Source organism: Lutra lutra, chromosome 1 (assembly GCF_902655055.1).
Source record: "Lutra lutra chromosome 1, mLutLut1.2, whole genome shotgun sequence".
NCBI classification, from domain to species: Eukaryota; Metazoa; Chordata; class Mammalia; order Carnivora; family Mustelidae; genus Lutra; species Lutra lutra.
In genome coordinates, this window is record NC_062278.1 from 94,247,918 (window position 1) to 94,272,130 (window position 24,213).

A 24,213-nucleotide genomic window follows, 5' to 3' on the forward strand; every position below is an offset into this window, starting at 1 on the left:
AGTGACACAAATACAGTACGTGCTAATGTGCAGAGAGAAACAACCTTGAGAATTTAAACTGGCTGCACCAGAAAAAATATCTTTATCCAGATATGTGGTCCCTCATGAATTATACTATTATTTTAGTTGATTTTACCTGACATCACCCTATGATTTTCTTCAGTGACAAGAAAATTGCAGCCGGCCCTTGACAGTCGGTCACAAATTGACTGAACAAAACAAAATCAAACAGTGAAGTAATCCCCAAGTAAATTTAATGAAACCCAAATCCCAAAGGGCAGTGCACTTCTGTAGGCAATGGTCTTATTTAATAAATTTTTCCCTGCTTTCACTTTTAGAGCTATATTTACACAGACAAATTTAATTCATTGGGTTTACATTTCCTCTTTCCCTTAGTTTGTCCACCAGGCACATATGGGAGGGACTGTAAACAGGTATGTCAGTGTTCAGCTGAGAATGAAGAGTGTCACCTAGTCACCTAGTCACGGGGAGATGTACCTGTCTGCCCGGCTACCATGGAAACCGTTGTCATCTCCGTAAGTGTGGTCCATGCTTTTGTTGTAATTTATCGAAGAGACACCAGTAGGGTGGGTCATCTGTCAGAATGCTAAAGGGCAAATGTTAATTCAAGCTTCTAATTTATAGCAAGTCCTGAGAGAATGTTTATTGGAATGGTTGAAAACATACACTTTGTTGTGTAACCCTTTCTCCTATGTTGCCTTTTCTCTTCCAAATATCCCCAAGAAAAAGAAAATAAATAGAGAAAGAAAGAACAAAGATAATATGAACTGATAGGTATCAATCAATATACAGCCAATGGGAACATATTTAAAGGGATTAATAAAGTTAGTTCCAGGATCTGCTTAGGAGCAATCAAATTAAACAAATTGTTATTCTGGAATGAAAACAGTAACTTGTTTAAAGGACAAAATGCCAGTTGGCTCACTGCTGTGTAATAAAAAAAGATAGTCCCTAGACCAAACACCTTATATTGATTTGTTAGGACATTTTAACATCGAAAATGGTTAGAGGGGAACACACGATAAAACGTCCCAAGGAGCATGTTAAAATGTTCAGTCAGCTACTTAATTTTTAAGCTTGTAATTATTTATAATGTACTTTTTATAGGTTTAAAAATAAAATGATTTGGCTTCAGTTTCATTTTTCCCCCAACTTGGCCGCCACCACTCCTCTTTTCTCCCTCGTCGCTCCTGTAGCAGATCCCTTCCACTTTCCTCTCTTAATTCTGCAAATGTATGGATGATTTTTGGATTCTACACCCATATGTCACCTATAAAGCTATTGATTTTAATTTTTACAAGCCATAGAATGTGTATTTTGAATATCACGTCTTACTTTTGCCCTAATTTGAAATATTATCAGCTAAAAACACAAAATGGTTTCAATTAGTATTAGTGTACCATTATGGGTATACAAACTTAAACTGAAGAATTAAAATATAAAATTAATAAAATTGCAATTATATTTTTGTTACGGCAAATTTTAAGCACCCTCGTAATGGAAGAAATTGTATATTGTAATGGAAGAACTGTATATTGATTGATACCAATCAGTTCATATTTATTTCCTCACTTTTAATTCCGTCACATTTCTCAGGAAGAATTTCTTCTTGATATCAAGTGATATTTTATCTTAATGTAATAAAACCAAGTGACATGGATGAGCACCTAGGTGGTTCAGTCAGCTAACCATGTGACTCTTGATTTCAACCTCGGTCATGAGCTCAGGGTCATAGAATCCAGCCACCGGGGTGGGGCTCTGCGCTCAGTGGGAGTCTGCTTGAAATTCTCTCTCCCCCTCTTCCTTGTTCCCTCTCACATGCTTGTTCTTTCTCTCTCTCAAAAAAAATAAATAAATAAATAAATAAATCTTTAAAACAAAACTAAAAACCGAGGTACATAGAGCTGGTAGGGCTTGCACGTCAGAAGGCAAGCTACCTTGGGCTGAAGGAGGGGAGCTCTACCTTGTAAAATCAAGGCTGCAGCGGTGAGCGACTCCCTGACTAGTCAGATTGGCTTAGCTCCAGGCAACACGTGGTTGGGAGTTGCAGCAAAGTTTCCTTGGCAACATCCACTGTCATTACAGAACTACGAAAAAGGGTTCAAGAAAATATCCATAAAAGGTGTGGCTGGCTCAAAAACAAAAGTTTCAGTGGCCAGAAACAACTGGGCTTTCATGTTCTCGAGTTTGGAGTGGAGATTCAAATTTTTCTCTTGGCAGAGGTCAGAGGAAGCAGATAAACTTGTAGTGGGATCTCACCACTTGTCCATAATTTATAATGGACAGTTTGGTCTCAGCCTTTGGATGGCATGTGGGGAAAAACAAACAAACTGCTCAGTAGATAGAGACTCATCATACTATGTATTTTATGACCAATGAGAAATTACAAAGTAACTCCATACCTTGGAAATCTTTCATTTCTCCAAATGGTAACACCCACTGTAATAACTCTCTTTGAGAACATTTAAGGTTTTGGGGTCCTCGAAAAAGCAAGGGCAGTTCTTTTGACAATTTTCATAGGAAAACCCTTGGTATAGAATGCTTGGAGAAGCACACGCCATAGAATAGTACACCTGTGCCAGGAGGAAGACATCAAAACATTGGTAGAAGCTTGCCTTTAGTGCTCTTTCTCATAGTAGTAAGAATTCAGACAGACCAAATCTTAGCATCTCTTTTTAAGAATAAAATAAAACTGTGTGACAGTCACTAGGATATGTGAGTGGCTTGGTCAAATACTTGGAAAAGAGTCTGGGAGAACGAATTTCTTTTTTTTTTTTTTTTAATTTTTTAAAGATTTTATCCATTCATTTGACAGACAGAGATCACAAGTAGGCAGAGAGGCAGGCAGAGAGAGAGGGAGAAGCAGGTTCCCCACTGAGCAGAGAGCCCGACGTGGGGCTAGATCCCAGGACTGTGAGATCGTGACCTGAGCCGAAGGCAGTGGCTTAACCCACTGAGCCACCCAGGTGCCCCGAGAACGAATTTTATTTAAGCCAAGTGGAATCATTATGTCTTGAGCGTGTGTTCTCTTGTTGAATATAGGGAATGGTTGAGCAAAGGATGTGCACATGATTCTAGAAGTCAAACTTTCACATTGCTACAGAATTATAAGAGAAAGTGGAATTGTCAGTAAATAACTTATTATTGGGGGAAAAGTTACGGGCACTTTTGTAAATATACACTGTACTCTTGATGTAAATTTAATAAGTGTTGAGGGTAAGAGGTTATACACACATTGTCTTTCAGCAGATGGCATACTTATTAGTAGATAAATTTTATCTATTCAGTGTCCCAATTTCAAAAGGATAATATAGTTGAAGCCTAATATTCATGTAACTTTTGTTTTCTGTGTACAAAGAAGGAACAATGAAGGATGATTCTATCCAAGATGAAACCACCACTATGATAGTTTGCAAAATGAGTATGTCAAAGGGAAATTATGTCTCCCAAGTAATTTCACCTCACATGAAAGTGATCCCCCCCAAAATATATGACACATAAATGAAAAAGATTATATATATATATCAGTTATTTAAATTTATCAAGTAATTACACACCTTTTTTCCATTTAAACTGAGATGCTAATTTTTTATATCTAGGATTATATCCATAGTTTGATATTTTCCTCGTTAATAAGTATATGAATTTCACATTATTAAGTGTTTCTTTTTTTCTTAGTTGCACAGAAATTCATGGCAGTTTTCATTTCATAGCAATGTGACAGAATTTTCTGTACTAATCAACTCTTATTAATTTAACCTCCTTTGGGAAGCAACATTGCAGCAGTACACACAAGACTTCATTGTTTCAGACTCCATACCTCCTGCTTGCTTTAGTGTATTTTCTCTAATGTCAAGCGGACATTTGTCTTAAGACTCACACATAGTAATGGGGATAAAAAAAATTGTAAAAATTTTCATTCCACAATTCTGACCCAAATGGACATGAAAGCATTTTATATCTTGGTGAATAGGAGAAGAGGAAGAGATGGAGACTTTTTTAATCACTAATTTTGTTTTTAGGTATGCCCTATTGAATTTTTTGTGAGGGAAAAAAGAAGTTCTTAGGAGGACCAATGAATGTTATATACCAAAGAAGGGACAATGAGCTATGGGAACTGACATTCCCTGGGAAGAGAGAATGACAGAAGATACTGTAAAGTGAAGCCATCATTTTTCATAGAGAGGAATAAAGAAATACAATGACTACAGCACAGAAATAACCTTTGGTATGAATAACTGTAGTGTTTGGCTTTCCATCTTCGCTATGAAGAACTTTATTTTAAAACTGGAAGAAAGAAGCAGCCATTTTTGGGGTTTGAGACTCAAAGTGGGAACTCGGGAATTTAGGATAAGACATGTACGGGGATTATAAACAATCTGAATCTCAACAAGATCCATTCTTTGCTGTTACCTCTAAAACATACTACCTGTGAAATACTCTTAAAAAGTGTTCCTTACTGTCTGATTCTTACATAAAAACACAAGATAAAAGGAAGAAAACTAGTACCATCTGGTATAGTTTGGTCACTTTTAGAGTTATATTTCCAAATGAAAAGATTTTCCAAGAGGAAGGACCTAAGGCAAATGCCTAACACTTTGGCTCATATCAAGCAGGTAGGGAAAGGGTTTTGCTGCATGCCTAGCATTGATACTGCCATCATTAATGAAAATAATGGCCACCACTGACATGGGAGCTGAGTTTGGTGATGTCCTTGTCACCACCACAGGGCCAAGATTTTATTATTATCCTCTTTGGGAATTAAGAACCAGAAGTTCAAAGAAAGGAGTTAAAGCTACAATATTAATGTGAAGTATATAGATTTCAAATCACAGTCTTTTCAAAATTTCCTACAGCCCTCATATTTAAATATGTGGCAAGGATAAAGATGGTTATCTCTAACAGGTGACAGAATTTTGTGCTATATTCCAAGTCACTTCACTCTGTGGGCCTCAACTTCATCATCTTAAAATAAGAATTGAACCAGATGGACATGAGGTCTCTTGAAACTCAAATTTTTATAATTTTAAGACTTGAAAGTATCAGGCATTTCATAGAATAAGAGAATGTCACAGATGGAAGTGCTTCAAAGTTAATCAACTTGAATATCCTCTATATTTTCTCTCCTGTATACTTATCCTGTCTCTGAACTCCTACAGAGATGAGTAATCATGCCTCCTGAAAAAAGCTTATTCCAATCTTGGACAGCTCTTTCAGAAAGTATTTCTTTATTGAGATAAAATCTGCCTTTCTTCTTTTCCACAGGACTGCCTTTTCATGTTTGAAGACATTTCTGTCTTCCTAGCTCTCTTTCCTCCTGAATAAACACCCTCAGTCTTTCAATCATTGCACAGATAATGTGGTCTTCAGCATGCTCTTTGTCTTGTTTCCTCTCCTTTTATCTTAAGTTCTGGCTATTTATCTGTTTGTTACACAGGTATCATAGTAGACCATAAGTCTATGGATAGGAAAGTGAGAAACTAACAGAAAATGAGGATTCTTTCTTGATGGTTCATGCCATTTTTGAATTCTTACTTGTATTAAAGCCAGATCATTCCAGACAAGATGAACTATGACACTTAAACATTAATCAAAATAATGAATTCATCTAGGCTGGAATGAAGTAACTTTGGCAAATTGTCACCTATTCTGAGCACTCTCTAAAAGTGGGCAGATTTCCAAAGAAACTCTAAGTTTCCTGTATCTTACTAATGAGCAGCATCAGGAACATTTTGCCCCTAACCATATTACTAAGGCATCTATCTATATCATCTCATCTCTTCAGATAAGTCCATGCCTTGAATCACTAGCTTGAAGGTAACTGAAAATACCAAAGAACAGTATTTGGAATGTGAGTTAGCAACATGTCTATGGGTATGAATTTAAACAGTGATGCTTTAAGTTACAATATCACATATGGTTTTGTTCTCCTTCAACAGGATGCCCAAAAGGCAACTTAGGGTCTTAATTGCCAAAGTATGTGCAAGTGCCTTAATGGCAGCAGCTGTGACACTGTGATTGGCACCTGTTACTGTCCTCCTGGCTTCAGTAGGGGCTGACTGCAGTCAAAGTAAGTCACTCTACCAATTATGAAGTAGATATGCTAAAGTAGAGTTTTTAAGAACTGTACTTACAGAGTTCAATGTTGTTGCAATTATTACTTAACAATTTACTGCGGTAACAGCAAACACCAACTGACCTACATTCTATGTGGAAGAGTGCTTACGTGAGGAGTTTGACTGCGAGTTGAAGCAGTGAAGGCAGCCAAAGAGAACCCTTTGGTCATAATCTCTCATATCCCAGCAATGCTAACCTCAAGTCAGGATTAGAAAATCTGTTCCATAAGATAAGAGTGGTCTGGTACACAATGCCTGTGTACACAATGTCAAACTCATTGGTTCAAGTCTCACAATTTCATTTTTCCTCAGCAATATCCAGCTCAAAATTAGGTAGTTCCCCTACTTACCAAAAATTAACCAGTTCCCTAAAATTTAAAGACTTAAATCATCACAAAACCATCACAAAGACAACTATTTACATAAAGTTTAAGGGACAAGGTATAAACTAAAAATCCCTTAAGAATGCACTATCTTAGGCACCATAGAGATATTCTTAGCAAATACATTTTGATCTTATCAGATTTGCCATTTTCTAAGTATCTGGGCAATTTGCAAGATCATAATTTTTAGGGAGGCTAGAGGAGCAATGCATAGACGAATACATGATGAGAAGGTAGTTCTGGCAATATTGTGTTCTTCAACCTATTTGTTGTTCTTGAGGGTGCTCACTTGTGATGTTTTACTGAGCTGCACATTTATGTTTTTTGTGTACTATTCTGTATTTTATACTTTAGAATAGAATAAAAGCCCTATCAATAGTTCTTTCATGAAAGAAGTACTGTAATTGCAAACTTAAGATTCTTTCATTTGGAAGAATGATAACAAAGTTGGTGGTCCGGCAGGGCACCAAGTTTCTATGTGGTAAAGACATCCAAATGTTTATTTTGCCCAGGCAGGTAGTTGCTCTGTCTTCTTTGTATGAGGGTAATTTTAATTATCCTACCTCAGTACCCTGATGTTCTGAAGACAAAAGACAAGTAGGACAAAGTCCTGGCTCCATGTAGTGGAAAATTGAAACCTAGTGAATACTGCCTCTGAGGCCTCAGAAGCCAAGTTGTCTTTGAGTTAAAGCCAACCCATAAACATCTCCTAAGAAAGGTTCTAACTGACCCCTTTGTTCCTCAAAGAAAATCATTGAGAGAATTTCTTTATTTCCTCAGGCTAAAGCATCTTCAAGAGTTTTGATTTCTCTGAATATTGGGAGTATTTTTGTCTTCAGAAAGCTGTGATCTTATACCTGAGTACTTCTCCTTCTTTGTTTTGACAGCAGGTAGATCAGAGCCAATTTGCAGTTCACCTCTTACAAGTTCAAAGAATTGTGATATTCATTTATGTCTACATTGTAACCATATTTTTTCTTCACTTGATTCTCACAGGCATTTATTTTATCTTTGAGTGTTATCTGTATCTTGATAAGTATCTCAATGAATTTGTGGAATAAAGTTATAAACAGATAAATTAATAAATGTGTTAATACATTAATTAATTAAAATATGACTTATATTAATTAATATAATTAATTTAAAAGGGTAATTTAACAAATTTGTTGATTTTAATAAAGAATAAATTTAAAAATAAGTTATACATAAATGATATTTGGAGAAATGAGCTTAATGGATTCTGTGTTGGTGCATTGAAGTATAAGTTGAAATTCTAGAGTGGACTTTAAGAGGAAACATACTCAAGATTATGACACACACATACAGGCAAACAAGCACACACACACACATTTGCTAAGGCAGCAAGACTGAGTTTGTAAGAGTCATTTATATCATATATGTTAAGTGTTTGACACTAGATATTTGGTTGGAATTCCTGATGTCAACCAAAATTGCACTAAGTAAGCAACAATTTGAACAGTTCCTTTTTTTGTTTTGTTTTTTCAAAGTAACCTTTTAAATTGAAAACTAAAGTGAAGGCAAGACAAGGAAACCTATTTGATTAAAAGAAAGGGTCGTGTATTTACAAGGTTTTTAAAGTCTTGATTGGCAAAACATTTTAATAAGAAAAATCTGGCTTTGTTTTGCTCCTTCCTGCAGTTTGTCCTGTGGATCACTATGGGCAGGACTGTGTCCAGCAGTGTTCCTGTGGCTCAGGACAGTGTGACCCAGTGACTGGAGGGTGCCAATGTCCACCTGGCCAAATGGGAGCCAGGTATCAGCAAGGTAACAATTGCTGCAGGGTCACCTTGTCCGTCAAGGCACTAACTAAGCTACACTATGAAAGCAGGTTGGTGCCAGGGAATATAATAAAATGGGCATTGTTTATAACACTTTCTTCTTAAATGTGGCTTTAACAACATGAAAGTATACACTCTTATAGAGTCATATAGGAAATAGCCTACTGGAGGGCAAACAAGAATTGAAAACAAAAACAAAAAATAAATTTTGTATACTCTTGAATAGGAGCAAATTCTGAAATAACTTTGGTTAACTTTTGTCAAGCTGCCTAAAATTGTGTGTTAGGGATGTCTAATTGTAAAAACTGAAAAGTTTTATATTTTCTTCAACTTTCAGAAGCCTAGTGAAAGCTGTAAGAAAAATGAGAGACAGAACGGAAAACATGATCTTTGTTTAAAACTATAAAACTTTCTTGTCCTTAATCATATTATTCAATATTTTCACAACAATAATCATAATAGAAGAGCTCTCAAGTTCAGTGAAATGACATATGGAGAACCACTTCTCCATTGCACACACAGAAGGGCAAAACCTGTGACCCTTTGTAAAAAGAGAAGAGTTGGTTGCATGAGTATGCTGCAAGAGCTACCTTGAACCCCACTGGACATTGCAGAGTTGCAGAAAAAAACAGGATAAAACTAGGAAGTGCACAGAACCATCATATTTTCAACTCAGCGCTAGAATAGAGGGTTATCTGTAGGCAATAAGCAACCTTGCAGCCAAAGGGAGCTAAGAAGCCCACATACAAACACACACCCAAAAATGTGTGTCATATGGAGTTTTACTCTAGCCCCAGGAGGCTTCCAACTAGCTGAAATAATTTTTCTAGCCCAGATCCATACTACTCTCCCCCAAAATAATATGCACACAAAACTAACCCAATACAAGAAAATGAAAGCAAAAACAAAAACTCAAGGCATAAAAAGACGCCCAAAAAACCCTCCTCTCATTTTGGAAACAATATATGAAATTATTCAAAGCTTTGGTTACCTTTTTAGTGCAAATTCTTTAAGAAGGGTGAAGGAGAAAAAGAATAAGAAAACAAAATGCAGATGGACATAAAGCAGAAACGTTTTGCTAGGGAGCACATGGAAATATTAACCAGAATTTTTTCCAAGAATTCGAGGGACGTAATGAAAAAGTGTTCTCTACAACTTGTGAGTATGATGCTGAGATACAAGGGTTCATGGAATAAATGAAAAGACAACAAAGGGAAATGAAAAAGTAAGCTGGCAGAGCTCAGAAAGAAGTGGAAATGAAAATTAAAACCTCACATCATATAAATGAAGACCATATTGAACACAGGTAATAAAGGATTGAATCTGCTTATGTGACAGCCACGTAAATGGAGAATAAGCTTGAGGAAAGTAGAAACAAAGAAATGGAAAAAAATAGAGAGACAAATATATAAATGGAAAAGAAGATATTCAAGTATAATAGTCAAGATTTTGTTTCTCTGAAATGAAAGAAGATCTGATGCTACAGACTGAATACATTCTATTCCCGGAAACTCTAGTGAAGATTGATCATAAGCAAGGGAAAGTCCACTGGGGATAAAAGAAGAAAAAATGGGAGATCTTATATGAAGAGAGGGGAAAATCAGTCTGGTCTCATGCCTCACAGCAATAATCAAAACCATTGCTAGCATGTGGTTAATCAATGCCTATGAAGTTTTTGGGAAAAAATATGACTCAAGTGTCTTATACACAGTTAAACTGTTATTCAAGTATAGTATGACTGAAAATAAAGATTTTTTAAAGTCTTTTCTTTTTAAAAGAGTTTATTTATTTATTTATTTATTTGACAGACAGAGATCACAAGTAGGCAGAGAGGCAGGCAGAGAGTGAGAGGGAAACAGGCCCCCCGCTGAGCAGAGAGCCTGATGCGGGGCTCGATCCCAGGACCCCGAGATCATGACCCAAGCCGAAGGCAGAGGCTTTAACCCACTAAGCCAACCAGGTGCCCCTGAAAATAAATATTTTTAATAATAAAAAGTTACTGAGGATATAATAGCCATAAAATATTTCTGAAGAAACTGTTGAAGATAAATTTGAGCAATCAAGTAATAAATGGAAAATCTCTAGTAAGAAGACTATTAGTAGATATTAAATCTATTTTTATTTGGGCTAAGTTGAAAACAAATGTGGGGGGGCACCTGGGTGGCTCAGTGGGTTAAAACCTCTGCCTTTGGCTCAGGTCATGATCTCAGAGTCCTGGGATCGAGCCCCACATCGGGCTCTCTGCTCAGCAGGGAGCCTGCTTCCTCCTCTCTTTCTGCCTGCCTCTCTGCCTACTTGTAATCTGTCTGTCAAATAAATAAATAAAATCTTTAAAAAAATGTGGGAATTATGTCCACATGATATGATAAATATATAAATATTTAATATTATACCAATTTTGACAGTTTATCAAAATGGGCATAAACTAAAAGGAAGGAAGATGGAGGATGTTGAGTATACTGATCTTATTTCTTCATTAGAAGTTGTGAATGGGAGGAAAAGATCTGTGTCAAAAGGTATTGTTTAGGGCGCCTGGGTGGCTCAGTGGGTTAAGCCGCTGCCTTCGGCTCAGGTCATGATCTCAGGGTCCTGGGATCGAGACCCGCATCGGGTTCTCTGCTCGGCGGAGATCCTGCTTCCCTCTCTCTCTCTCTGCCTGCCTCTCCATCTACTTGTGATCTCTCTCTGTCAAATAAATAAATAAAATCTTTAAAAAAAAAAAAAGATTCTTTAAAAAAATAAAAAGGTATTGTTTAAATATGACAAGTCAATAAGCATGTTTAAGTGTATAAAGGTAAATGCTGGAATTTAAAATGCTAGAACTGGGGGTAATTTTCTTTAAAATTTTGGAATACAGTTTCTTCTAATAGACTAAAATATACCCTAAATCTAGTATATGGCTTTGTTCTAGTTTCCTGCCTGATTACATTCTCTCTCTTTTTTAAAATTTTTACATTTCATTTTTTTCTTTCCTTTTTCAACCAATTTCTTATTTTATCAATTCATTTAAAAAAATCTTTTTAAATTTTCATCTCTACCATCACATTCCATCCCTTCATCATATTTACCCTTATTTTTGTATATATATATATATATATATATATATATATACATATATATATATATATATATATTTTTTTTTTTTCTTTCTCTAAAATTTTGGCAGGCAGTTTCTTCTAAAAGACCAAAACACACCCAGAATCTAGTGTGTGGCTCTGTTCTAATCACCATCCTGCTCATATTCTTTTTTTCTTTTTTCCTTTTCTCCCCAGTTTTGGATCTCTTCTGATTTGTTTAGCATATAATTTTTCTGGGATCATTATTACCCTTTTAGCATCTTGTTCTCTCATTCATCTAGTTTTCTCTGGACAAAATGACAAAATGGAAAAACTCACAAAAAAAGAAAGAAAGAAAGAAAGGAAGAAAGAAAGAAAACCCAAGAGACAGTACCACCTGCCAGGGACCTAATCAATATGGACATTAGTAAGAAATCAGAACTAGAGTTCAGAATGACAATTATAAAGATAGCAGCTGGGCTTGAAAAAAGCATAGGAGTTAAAAGAGAATCCCTTTTGGAGAAATAAAAGAACTAAAATCTAACCAAGTTGAAATCAAAAAGGCTATTTATGAGGTGCAATAAAAAATGGAGGCTCTAACTGCTAGGATAAATGAGGCAAAAGAGAGAATAAGTGATATAGAAGATCCAATGATGGAGAATAAAGAAGCTGAGAAAAAGAGAGATGAACAACTACTGGATCATGAGGGGAGAATTCCAGAGATAAGTGATAACATAAGATGAAACAATATTAGAATAATTGGGATCCTAGAAGAAGAAGAAAGAGAGAGAGGGGGGCAGAAAGTATACTGGAGCAAGTTATAATGGAGAACTTCCCGAATTTGGGGAAGGAGACAAGCATTAAAATCCAGGAGGCATGGAGCATCCCCCTCAAAATCAATAAAAAAAGGTCAACATCCTGTCATCTAATAGTAAAACTTACAAGTCTCAGAGACAAAGAGAAAATCCTGAAAGAAGCTCGGGAAAAGAGGTCTGTAACCTACAAAAATAGAAATATTAGATTGTCAGCAGACCTATCCACAGAGACCTGGCAGACCAGAAAGGACTGGCATGATATATTCAGAGCACTAAATGAGAAAAATATGCAGCCAAGAATACTATATCCAGGTAGACTGTCATTGAAAATAGAAGGAGAGATTAAAAAAAAAAAATTCCAGGACAAACAAAAACTAAAAGAATTTGTGAACACCAAACCAAATATTGAAAGCCATCCTCTAAGCAAAGAGAGAGCCTTAAAGTTACAGACCAGAAAGGAACAGAGACAATATACAATAACAATCACCTTACAGGCAACACAATGGCACTACATTCATATCTTTCCATAGTTACCTGAATGTAAATGGGCTAAATGCCCCAATCAAAAGACACAGGGTATCAGATTGAATAAAAAAATAAGATCCATTGATATGCTATCTGCAAGAGACTTATTTTAGACCCAAAGACACCTCCAGATTTAAAGTGAGGGGGTGGAAAACAATTTACCATGCTAATGGACATCAAAAGAAAGCTGGGATGACAATCCATATATCAAACAAATTAGATTTTAAACTAAAGACTATAATAAGATGAGGAAGAACACTATATCATACTTAAAGGGTCTATCCAACAAGAAGCTCTAACAATTTTAAATATCTATGTCCCTAACATGGGAGCAGCCAATTATATAATCCAATTAATAACAAAGTCAGAGAAACACATTGACAATAATATAATAATAGTAGGGGACTTTAACACCTCCCTCACTGAAATGGACAGATCATCTAAGCGAAAGATCAACAAGGAAATAAAAGGTTTAAATGACATGCTGGACCAGATGGACATCACAGATATATTCAGAACATTCCTCCCAATGCAATAGAATACACATTCTTCTCTAGTGCACATGGAACATTCTCCAGAATAGATCACATCCTGGGTCACAAATCAGGTCTCAACCGGTACCAAAAGATTGGGATCATTCCCTGCATAGTTTCAGACCACAATGCTCTGAAGCTAGAACTCAATCACAAGAGAAAAGTTGGAAAGAACTCAAATACATGGAGGCTAAAGAGCATCCTACTAAAGAATGAATGGTTAACCAGGAAATTAAAGAATTTTAAAAATTCATGGAAACAAATAAAAATGAAAACACAACTGTTCAAAATCTTTGGGATGCAACAAAGGCAGTCCTGAAAGGAAACTATATAGCAATACAAACCTTTCTCAAGAAACAAGAAAGGTCTCAAATACACAACCTAACTGTACACCTAAAGGAGCTGGAGAAAGAACAATGAATAAAGCCTAAACCCAGCAGGAGAAGAGAAATCATAAAGATCAGAGCAGAAATAAATGAAATAGAAATCAAAAGAACAGTAGAACAGATCGACAAAACTAGGAACTGGTTCTTTGAAAGAATTTATAATATTGATAAACCCCTGGCTAGACTTATCAAAAAAGAAAGAGAATGGACCCACATTAATAAAATCATGAATGAAAGAGGAGATATCACAACCAACACTGAAGAAATATATAAACTATTATAAGAACATATTATGAGCAACTATATGCCAGCAAATTAGACAATCTGGAAGAAATGAATGCATTCCTAGAGACATATAAACTACCAAACTGAACCAGGAAGAAGTAGAAAACCTGAACAAGACCCATAACCAGTAAGGAAATTGAAGCAGTAATAAAAAATCTCCCAACAAACAAGAGCCCAGGGCCAGATGGCTTCCCAGGGGGAATTTTAACATTTAAAGAAGAATTAATACCTATTCTCCTGAAACTCTTCCACAATATAGCAAAGGAAGGAAAACTTCCAAACTCATTTTATGAGGCCAGCATTACCTTGATCCTAAAGCCAGACAAAGACCCCATCAAAAAGGAGAATTACAGACCAATAGCTCTGATGAACATGGATGCAAAATTCTTACCAAAATACTAGCCAGTGGGATCCTACAGTACATTAAAAGGATTATTCACCATGACCAAGTGGAATTTATTCCTGGCAGCAAGTTTGGTTCAACAACTACAAGTCAATCAATGTCATACATTAATAAAGGAAAGAACAAGAACCATATGATACTCTCAATAGATGCAGAAAAAACATTTGCCAAAGTATAGCATCCTTTCTTGATTAAAACTCTTCACAGTGTAGGGATAGAGGGTACATACTTCAATATCATAAAAGTCACCCATGAAAAACCCACAGCAAATATTACTCTCAATGGGGAAAAACTGAGAACTTTTCCCCTAATATCAGGAACATGGCAGAGATTTCCACTATCACCACTGCTATTCATCATAATACTAGAAGTCCTAGCATAATACTAGAAGTCCTAGCCTCGCCAATCAGACAGCAAAAAGAAATAAAAGGCACTAAAACTGGTGAAGAAGAAGTCAAACTCTCACTCTTTGCAGATGATATGATACTTTATATGGAAAACCCAAAAGACTCCATCCCAAAACTGCTAGAACTCATATAGGAATTCAGTAAAGTGGCAAGATATAAAATCAATGCACAGAAATCAGTTGCATTTCTATACACTAACAATGAGGAAGAAGAAAGAAAATTAAGGAGTTGATCCCATTTATGATGGCACCAAAACCATAAGATACCTAGGAATAAATCTAACCAAAGAGGCAAAGAATCTGTACTCAGAGAACTATAGAATACTCATGAAAGAAATTGGGGAAGACACAAGAAATGAAAAAACGTTCCATGCTCATGGATTGGAAGAACAAATATTATGAAAATATCTATGCTACTTAGAGTAATCTACACATTTAATGCAATCCCTATCGAAATATCATCAACTTTTTTTTCACAGAAATGGAACAAATAATTCTAAAATTTGTATGGAACCAGAACCAGAAAAGACCCTGAATAGCCAGAAGAATGTTGAAAAAGAAAAGAAAGGTGGTTGCATCACAATTCTGGCCTTCAAGCTCTATTACAAAGTTGTAATCATCAAGACAGTATGATACAGGCACATAGATCAATGAAACAGACTAGAGAACCCAGAATTGGACCCTCAACTCTATGGTCAACTAATTTTTGACAAAACGGGAAAGAATGTCCAGTTGGAAAAAAAGTCTCTTCAACAAATGCTGTTGGGAAAATTGGACAGCCACATGCAGAAGAATGAAACTGGACCATTTCCTTACACCATGCACAAAATAGACTCAAAATGGATGAAAGAACTAATTGGGAGACAGAAATGCATCAAAATCCTTGAAGAGAACACAGGCAACAACCTCTTTGACTTCAGCCACAGCAACTTCTTCCTAGAAACATTGCCAAAGGCAAGGGAAAAATGAACTATTGGGATTTCATCAAGGTCAAAAGTTTTGCACAGCAAAGGAAACAGTTAACAAAACCAAAAGAAAACTGACAGAATGGGAGAGGATATTTACAAATGACATATCAGATAAAGGGCTAGTATCCAAAATCTATAAAGAAGTTATCAGACGCAACACCCAAAGAACAAACCAAGAAATGGGCAGAAGACATGAACAGACATTTCTGCAAAGAAATGGCCAACAGACACATGAAAAAGTGCTCAACATCACTCAGCATCAGAGATATACATCAAAACCACAGTGAGATACCACCATTCACCAGTCAGAATGGCTAATTAACAAGTCAGGAAATGACAGATGTTGGTGAGGATGCAGTGAAAGGGGAAACCTCCTACACTTTTGGTAGGAATGCAAGCTGGTGTAGCCACTCTGGAAAACAGAATGAAGTTCCTCAAAAAGTTGAAAATAGAGCTACCCTATGACCCAGCAATTGCACTACTGGATATTTACCCCAAATATACAAATGTAGTGATCTGAAGGGGCATGTGCACCCCAATGCTTACAGCAGCAATATCTACAATAACCAAACTATGGGAAGAGCCTAGATGTCCACCCACAAATGAATGGATAAAGAATATGTGAGATATATATATATATATATATACACACACACACACACACACACACACACACACACACACATTATGCAGCCATGAAAAGTAAAATCTTGCCATTTGCAACAATATAGATGGAACGAGAAGGTATTATGCTAAGTGAAATAAGTCAATCAGAGAAAGGCAATTACCATTTGATCATATGATCTCACTGATATGAGGAATTTGAGAAACAAGACAGAGGATCATAGGTGAAGGAAGGAAAAATGAAACAAGACAAACCTAGAGAGGGAGACAAACCGTAAGAGACTCTTAATCTCAGGAAACAAACTTAGGATTGCTGGGGGCTGTGTGTGGGAGGGATGGGGTAGCTAGGTGATGGACATTGGGGAGGGTATGTGCTATGGTAAGTGTTGTGAATTGTATAAGACTGATAAGACCTGTACCCCTGAAACAAATAGTACATTATATGTTAATTAAAAAAGAAAAGAAAAGAAGTAAAATAAAATAAGCATTTCATCAGAAAAAATAATAAAATGCTGGAACTGAGAATTTAAGATGAAAAACATAGTCAACTAAAATAATCAGGTGGAGGAGAGGAATGAGAAAAATTAGAGAAAGAATCATATTAATTCCATTACTACTCATGCTGCTGAGCCAATATATGCTAAATAAAGAAATTAATTATGCTATGTAATAATATATTCTTTGTCTAAAGAAGAGTCCATTGATCATATAAAATTATAAGACTTAACTTAGAGAAAGATAGAGTACAGACATTTTTCCATGTTCCTCCCTCTAAAGAGTAAAAATTCTAGTCACTATATCTAGAACAAACATAAAAATCTCTGATGTGGAGAGAACAAGGCAGACACACTAAGAACTTCAGAGACCTAGGGAACAGGAATGGTGATATCCCTGGGTTTCCATTTTTGACTCCTATATCCTGGGCCGGATGGTGGAGAAGCTGCAACCCAGAAGACCAATGGGTGCAGTCAAAAAAATGAAAGAAAAAAAAAGTCCTATATATGCCTGTTTTCTCTAAATAAAGACAAGGAAAAGGACAGCCAACCAAGACAGAAAACTCTTAGACAATGACAGGTAAATACTCCAGTCAAACACTAAAGAACAAAACTTCATCCTTGACTCCAACCCCACTAGCAAAGACCAGGTAGAGTCTACTCTTCAGACTCCATGGGGATATATGAGATACCCCTGCCCTACACCAAGATGGTGTGGGAGAAAGGGCTGAGACTTTCATCCCTGCCACACTGGAATGTATCCCCTGCCCTGGCAATGTCAGTAGAAACTGTGTGGAGACTGTGAACTTCCACCCCCATCAGATAGTATAGAGATACTTCAAGGTGGTGCCACAGGAGATCCAGTGGACAGTCAGGACTTTCACAACCACCAAATAGTAACAAAGCTACCCTGTGCAGTGTCAGTGAAGGTGGAGTGTGAAGCCATAAGAGGCACTTCTAGCCTCTGTCAGGTGCCAACAGAGGTCCCATGGGAAGACTGAACCCTCACACTGGCACAGCAGGAATAAGGCACATTTATGCCCCCTTTCACTTGGAGGCTATGTAGAGTACTCTATCTGATGAACCTCTTTCCTTGCAAGTACAGTATCACAGGATACTTGCTAAAATGAGATCCAGAATCTTATATCATAGTATTCAAAATATCCACATTTCATTAAAAAGTTATTTATCATACCAAAAACCAGGAAAATTTCAACTTGAACAAGAAAATAATCAACAGACACTAACATTCAGATGATACTGATTATAAAACTATCTGATCAAAATTTTAAATAAGCCATTATAAGTAAAAATGATTGGTGAGCAACTATGGTCATACATGAAACAAATTTAAAAGGTAGATTAAGTAGAAAGATAGAAAAATAGAATAAGAATAAGATAAAGACTAAGAAGCATAAGGAAGAACTAAATAGAAACTTGAGAATTGGAAAATTCAATAATCAAAAGAAAAAAAAATATGCCAAACATAACCCAATGAATGGACTTGATAGCAGAATGGAGAGGCCAGAGGGGCAGATCAGTGCATTTGAAGATAAACAGTAAATTCCCCAATCTCAACAATAGACAGGGAAAAGGAAGGAAATGACAAAAAAAAAAAAAAAAGAGAGAGAGAGAGAGCAGACCTCAAGGACCGATGGAACTTTTTTATTTTTATTTTTAAGATTTTTTTATTTATTTGACAGACAGAGATCACAGGTAGGCAGAGAGGCAGGCAGAGAGAAGGGAAGGGAAGGGAAGCAGGCTCCCTTCTGAGCAGAGAGTCCAATGTGGGGCTCAATCCCAGGACCCTGGGATCAGGATCTGAGCCAAAAGCAAAGGCTTTAACCCACTGAGCCACCCAGGCACCCTGGACCTGTGGAACTATTAAAAAAGATCTAACTTTTTTTCTTGTCATCCAAATCCCAGAGGGAAGGAGAAAAAGAATAGGGCTGAAAAATATTTAAAGTAAAAATGGTTGGATTTCCTAAACATGACAAAAAATATAAACCTACAGATTCAAGAAGCTGTGTGAATGACAAACAGGATAAACTTAAAGAAATCTGCATTAAACTTCTAAAGACCAAAGAAGAAAGTCTTTAAAGCAACAAGAGAGAAATAGCACCCATGTTAGCTTAGAAAAAAAGACTCCAAAATAAACTGATAGTAAATAAATGGGTACAACCATACAAAACACATGTGAGAAAAATAAAACAGTGGTCATGATATCAGTATCAAACAATGTTAAATTTTATGGCAACAAGGAACTGTTGGGAAGGACACTTATGATAATAGAGAATAAAATTGACAGTGAAGATTGAAGTGTAATGAATATGTATAAAACCAGTAACAGTATTAAAATTCATAAAGCAAAAGCCGTAAGCAATAAAAAGAAAAATAGCAAGATCTTATCAATAGTAGACTAATTCATTGATGTTAACACATACACATAAAACTGCATACACATATGCAGGAAAAAATAAGTTTATAGAAGTTTGAACATAATTAGTAAGGTATGTCTAATTGTTGTAAACCAAACTCTGTTCCCTAAAAAAAAATTGTATCTTTTTCAAATATCCATGAAACATTCACAAAAATTGAAAAAAAAAGTCAATCTATTCCAAAAAGTATGATGTATGGCATTCTATGATCATAAGTAGTGAAATAAGAACTAATAACAAAACTAACTTCCTATCAGGGGAAAAAAAAAAGCCACACTGTGCTACATCAGCATTTTGAAATCTCCCTTTTAAATAATCAGTGGCTCAAAATGAGCAAACAAAACCAGTATCTCAGAAATTTAAAAGCAGTAGTAAGGACATTCACATCCCATGAGGTAGAGCCAATTCAGAAAACAGAGGAAAATTTATATTCCAAAATATTTGTGTTAGTAAATAAAAAGTGATGAAAATAAGTGAAAAAAATAATATAAAGTAAAAATGAGGAAGACTAAAGTAAAACAGAGGGAAAATATGAATTATTTAATAAGTTATGTTAAGTCAAATGACCAGCAACTAGACAAAAAGTCACTCTTGTAAAAGTAATTTGGTTCACCAAAATTACTTCCAAGTGTATAAAGTACTTAGAGATAATGACAAAAACTCTGAGAGTACTAGAACTACCATTAGGATTTTGAAGTTATTTTGGAAAGCCATATTATAAATCTTGACAAAAATTCAGAACCAATTCAGAACCCATAAAAGAGAAAAAAATAATCAATGATGTTTTGACTTAAAAGAAACAAAAAAAAAATTCTTCAAGGCATAAAACACATAGAAAAAGTATACAAATATTTTTTTAAATGGAAGAAAAAGAGGCCAAATTTTTTAATAAGCTAGGAGTTATTATGTATTAGTAAGAAAAGAATCTATGATACTCATAGATCTTGTGAAAAGATGATTAGCACCATGCATAATGTAAGAAATCCAAATTAAAGTTGCATGTATATAACATCTTTAGTTGTTTTTTTTTTTTAATTAACATATAATGCATTATTTGCTTCAGGGGTAGGTACAGGTCTGTGAATCCTCGGGCTTACATAATTAACTGCACTCGCCATAGCACTTATCCTTCCCAGTGTCCATAACCCAGTCACCTTATCCTTACCCTCACTCCCCCCAGCAACCCTCTTTAGATTTTTATAATATACTAGTTTGACAAAAGAAAATGGCACATTGGTAATCCTTCTTACTAAATTTGCAAATCTCCTTGTAAGGAAATTTGATACTATCTGTGACAAATTAGAACCCATATTATTTTATTTAAAAAAATTTTTCTGGTTACTTACCTCACAGATACAATGGTATATATGGATAAAGACTTCCATAAGGATGGTCATTACAGTGTTGCTCATAGTAGCAAAATATTTTAAGCAACTTACTTGCGCATCTATAATGGTGTGGTAAAATAAATCTTATTAGATGCAATAAGTCCTATGCAGCTGATAAAAAAACAATGATGCAGCTCTACTATATGTACTAATTTTAAAAATCTTGGGAAATTTTACTTATAGAAGAAGCAAATTTCACAGTATTATGTATCTATATTAACCTTTTGGGTAAAAAAGGGTTAAAGGGTAAGAGAGATAAACATTTATATGCTTTACTAGGTATGGACTATTTCTGGATATATTCAGTCATTTATCCACTCAACTCAAAAATACTTTTTTAATGTCAGTGCCTGTTTTAAACATATGGAACATATGGATAAAATACATAATATCCCAGTCATGCTTTCTAGTGGAGAAGAAAGTGAACAATGAACGTAATTAATAAGTGAGTTATACGTATGTTAAAAGGGAATAAACCAATGTTAAGAGAAAAAAATAGAGCATGATGTGGGACTCCAGAGAGGTTTATGGGTTGAAATTGTATTATTTTATTTTATTTTGGTGGGTTGAAATTTTAAATCTAGTGGCGATTCCACCATTAACTGTACAGCTGTAATGGTCTTTTAAGCAAACTGAATTTAGTACTTACATTAAGTCAAATAAAGGCAGAAAAGAAAGTGTCATACAGATTGAATTCAAATACGAACTCTGTTATGTATTAAATGTCTTTGGGAAAATAAGAAAAAAAAATCTCTAATGTCTCTTCCTCTAGCTGGAATAAAAAGAAAGGTTGATGAGAAGTCAGAAGTTCTAGATTGGAATCTTGGTTTTTATCGTTCCTGGCTACTTAAGCCTGAGAAAGAATTAAATCTCTAAGCTTCAGCTTTCTCGAGGGTAAATAAGAATACTGTTACCCACATCCGAGGGATAGTTGTGAGCATTAAATGAGATAATTCATGTGGAAAACATCATTATGTAAAAATACTATAAGCTAAAAAGTATAAATGACAGGCCTTTGGCCAAATCTAGCCACAAATGTGTTTGAATTGGCTGATACAGTTTTGGTTTCCACAGTGCTATAAAGCAATGTAATTAGTTGCCAACTTCAAAGATTAAATGATTTCATATAAAGTAGATTTTGAATTTCCTGAAAAAAAAATCGTATTAGCTGACTCTCTTAGGCCCATACTCCTCATGGAAAAACCAACTAAAGGTGAGTAGTGCTTATTCTCCTACTGGGGCACTTCCCATTGTTCAGTCATTTTCTCCTGACGATGAAGGCTCCCTCCTATGTCTGATTAGCTTTTCTCTCTTGCATCTTACCCCCTCTTCACAGTGGTTTTTCTGTGTCACCCACCAAGATATGCTAAAGTGCTTTTCAGATTTCAGCACAAAGTCATCAAGGAGTAAGCTGCTTGTCTGTCTTTTTTATCAATTTTGAGATTAAATATATAAATATATATATGCCAATCTGGGATTGACCTGTGTTCGCTAGGCCATCTCCAGTTCCCAAAGTATACCAAGCACATAGTTATACGCACAATAAAAGTGCGTAGTGGGATTGAAAAACAAATGGTCGTCCTTGTTACCTTATGGTAACTTTTGAGTAATTGTTTTAATTTGAATATTTTCTTATGCTTTTGCTATTAGATATGATTACTCCACCTGAAACAGAGAAAAACTTTTGTTCAGGTGATATTTTTATTCAGTTTGGTATATATAAGTATACATACCAATATATATACATATCTGTATACATACATATGTGTATATATATGTATATTTTATTTTTACTGTAGGATGTCCCCAAATAATGTTTGACCCAAACTGTGAGCTAAATGTACCTGAAAAATGGTGGCCTTTGCAGTCCTGTGGACAGAAGTTTTACCTATGGTCTTGCAAGGACAGGAAATTACTATGAAAAAGGTAAGTTGATTATCACATTCCTTTATTCAATAAAATTCTAGGACATACTGCCATTGTTTGATAAAATATAATAGAGACCTATGAAAGGGCTATTTTCCAATAAACTCATGAAAACTTTATAATTATTACTCCATTTCCAATACAAGTAATGTTATGTTAATATTGATTAATTTTTGTTACCTTATCAAAATAACACATGAAAATCCTTAAAACCCTACGTAATTGAAATAATATTAATTAATGTGAAAGAGCCTTTATGAGACATAAACCCCATTCCCCTCCAGCTCTGTTTAAGCCTGAAGTCTTTGTGGATGGCAGGTTTGCTGGACCTTGAATTTTTTGGCATGATACAGAAGACCTTCAACCACCGCAGAGCCATTGAGGCTGGCGGGGTAGAAGGTGCAGGGCTCCGGCTAGAGCCAGTTCACGTTATGAGTGGGCCCAGCGTGGCTCAGTTGGTTAAGCATCTACCCTTGGCTCCAGTTATAATACCAGCGTCCTGGGATTGAGCCCCACATCTGGCCTCCTGCTCAGCAGGGAGTTTGCCTCTCCCACTTCCTCTATTGCTCTCCCTGCCTGTGGGCTCTTTCTCTCTCTCTCAAATAAATAAATAAAATCTTAAAAAAAAAAAAATGAGTAGGCCCAGCTACAAGGGGCAAAGAGGAGGACTCTGGGAATAGAAGTCTCCCACCTTCACTTCATTAAGAAAAAATTATTCAGGGGCGCCTGGGTGACTCAGTGACTTAAGCCTCTGCCTTCGGCTCAGGTCATAATCCCAGAGTCTTGGGATCGAGTCCCACATCGGGCTCTCTGCTCAGTGGGGAGCCTGCTTCCCCCACCCCCTGCCTGCCTCTCTGCCTACTTGTGATCTCTGTCAATAAATAAAATCTTTAAAAAAAAAAAAGAAAAAATTATTCATGTATCACCAAGAATATTTTTTTATTTATAAGTGACATGCATGTGCTTTTCAACTAACATATTATGTGTATTATAAAACATATATAAAGGTTTAAATTGATAAAGAATGAATAAAGATAAATATTGGTGGTTATTCTCATTTCTTTCCGAACCACAATTGATTATTTTGTGCAACACTGGAGAGTATTCTACCTATTTAGAGCACGCTATTGTAGGAGATGATGTTTTATTTTGACAGATTAGAGAGAAAGTGTTCTGATGATGAGGCAGAGGGTGGGTAGGATTGTTGTGTGGACACCTAACCTTGGAGTACCCTGAGTGGAAAAAAATCCACTCAGGATCAGCTTCTGGGCTGTTTAATGGGATTGATGTTAATGAAAGTTTTGTAAATATGTATATGGTAATCTAATATAAGTACAACTTTATTTTCTAATGGCAAGGATTATGTGTTTCTATGGAGTTTCATTTATTCTGGATATATAGTTCACTTTCTGTTTAGAAGGCCTGCCAAAAATGCTTAGATTCTGGTAATACCTTTCCTTTTTTCTTGACCTGGAATTTTCTCTCTCTTCTTTTCCTACATGATAAATGTTCTAAATACAAGCATGTGTGAGTGCGTGTACGTGTGAGTGTGTATACGTTGAGTATGTGCATGAAATTCTAATGTGAAAGGCACTAGCAATGATAGTTTCATGCTATCTTTACTATTATATGCATCTTGGTGTAATC

At 35.7% G+C, this 24,213-nt stretch overlaps 1 long non-coding RNA gene across 1 annotated transcript; it reads left to right on the top strand.

Moving 5' to 3' along the window:
- Positions 1-408: 408 nt before the first annotated feature.
- Positions 409-22,934, top strand: LOC125100034 (uncharacterized). Its single transcript, XR_007127424.1, has 6 exons — positions 409-536; positions 4,044-4,249; positions 5,961-6,091; positions 8,180-8,305; positions 22,023-22,188; positions 22,440-22,934. It is a non-coding gene; the product is annotated as an uncharacterized LOC125100034 (long non-coding RNA).
- The last annotated feature ends 1,279 nt before the right edge of the window (positions 22,935-24,213 follow it).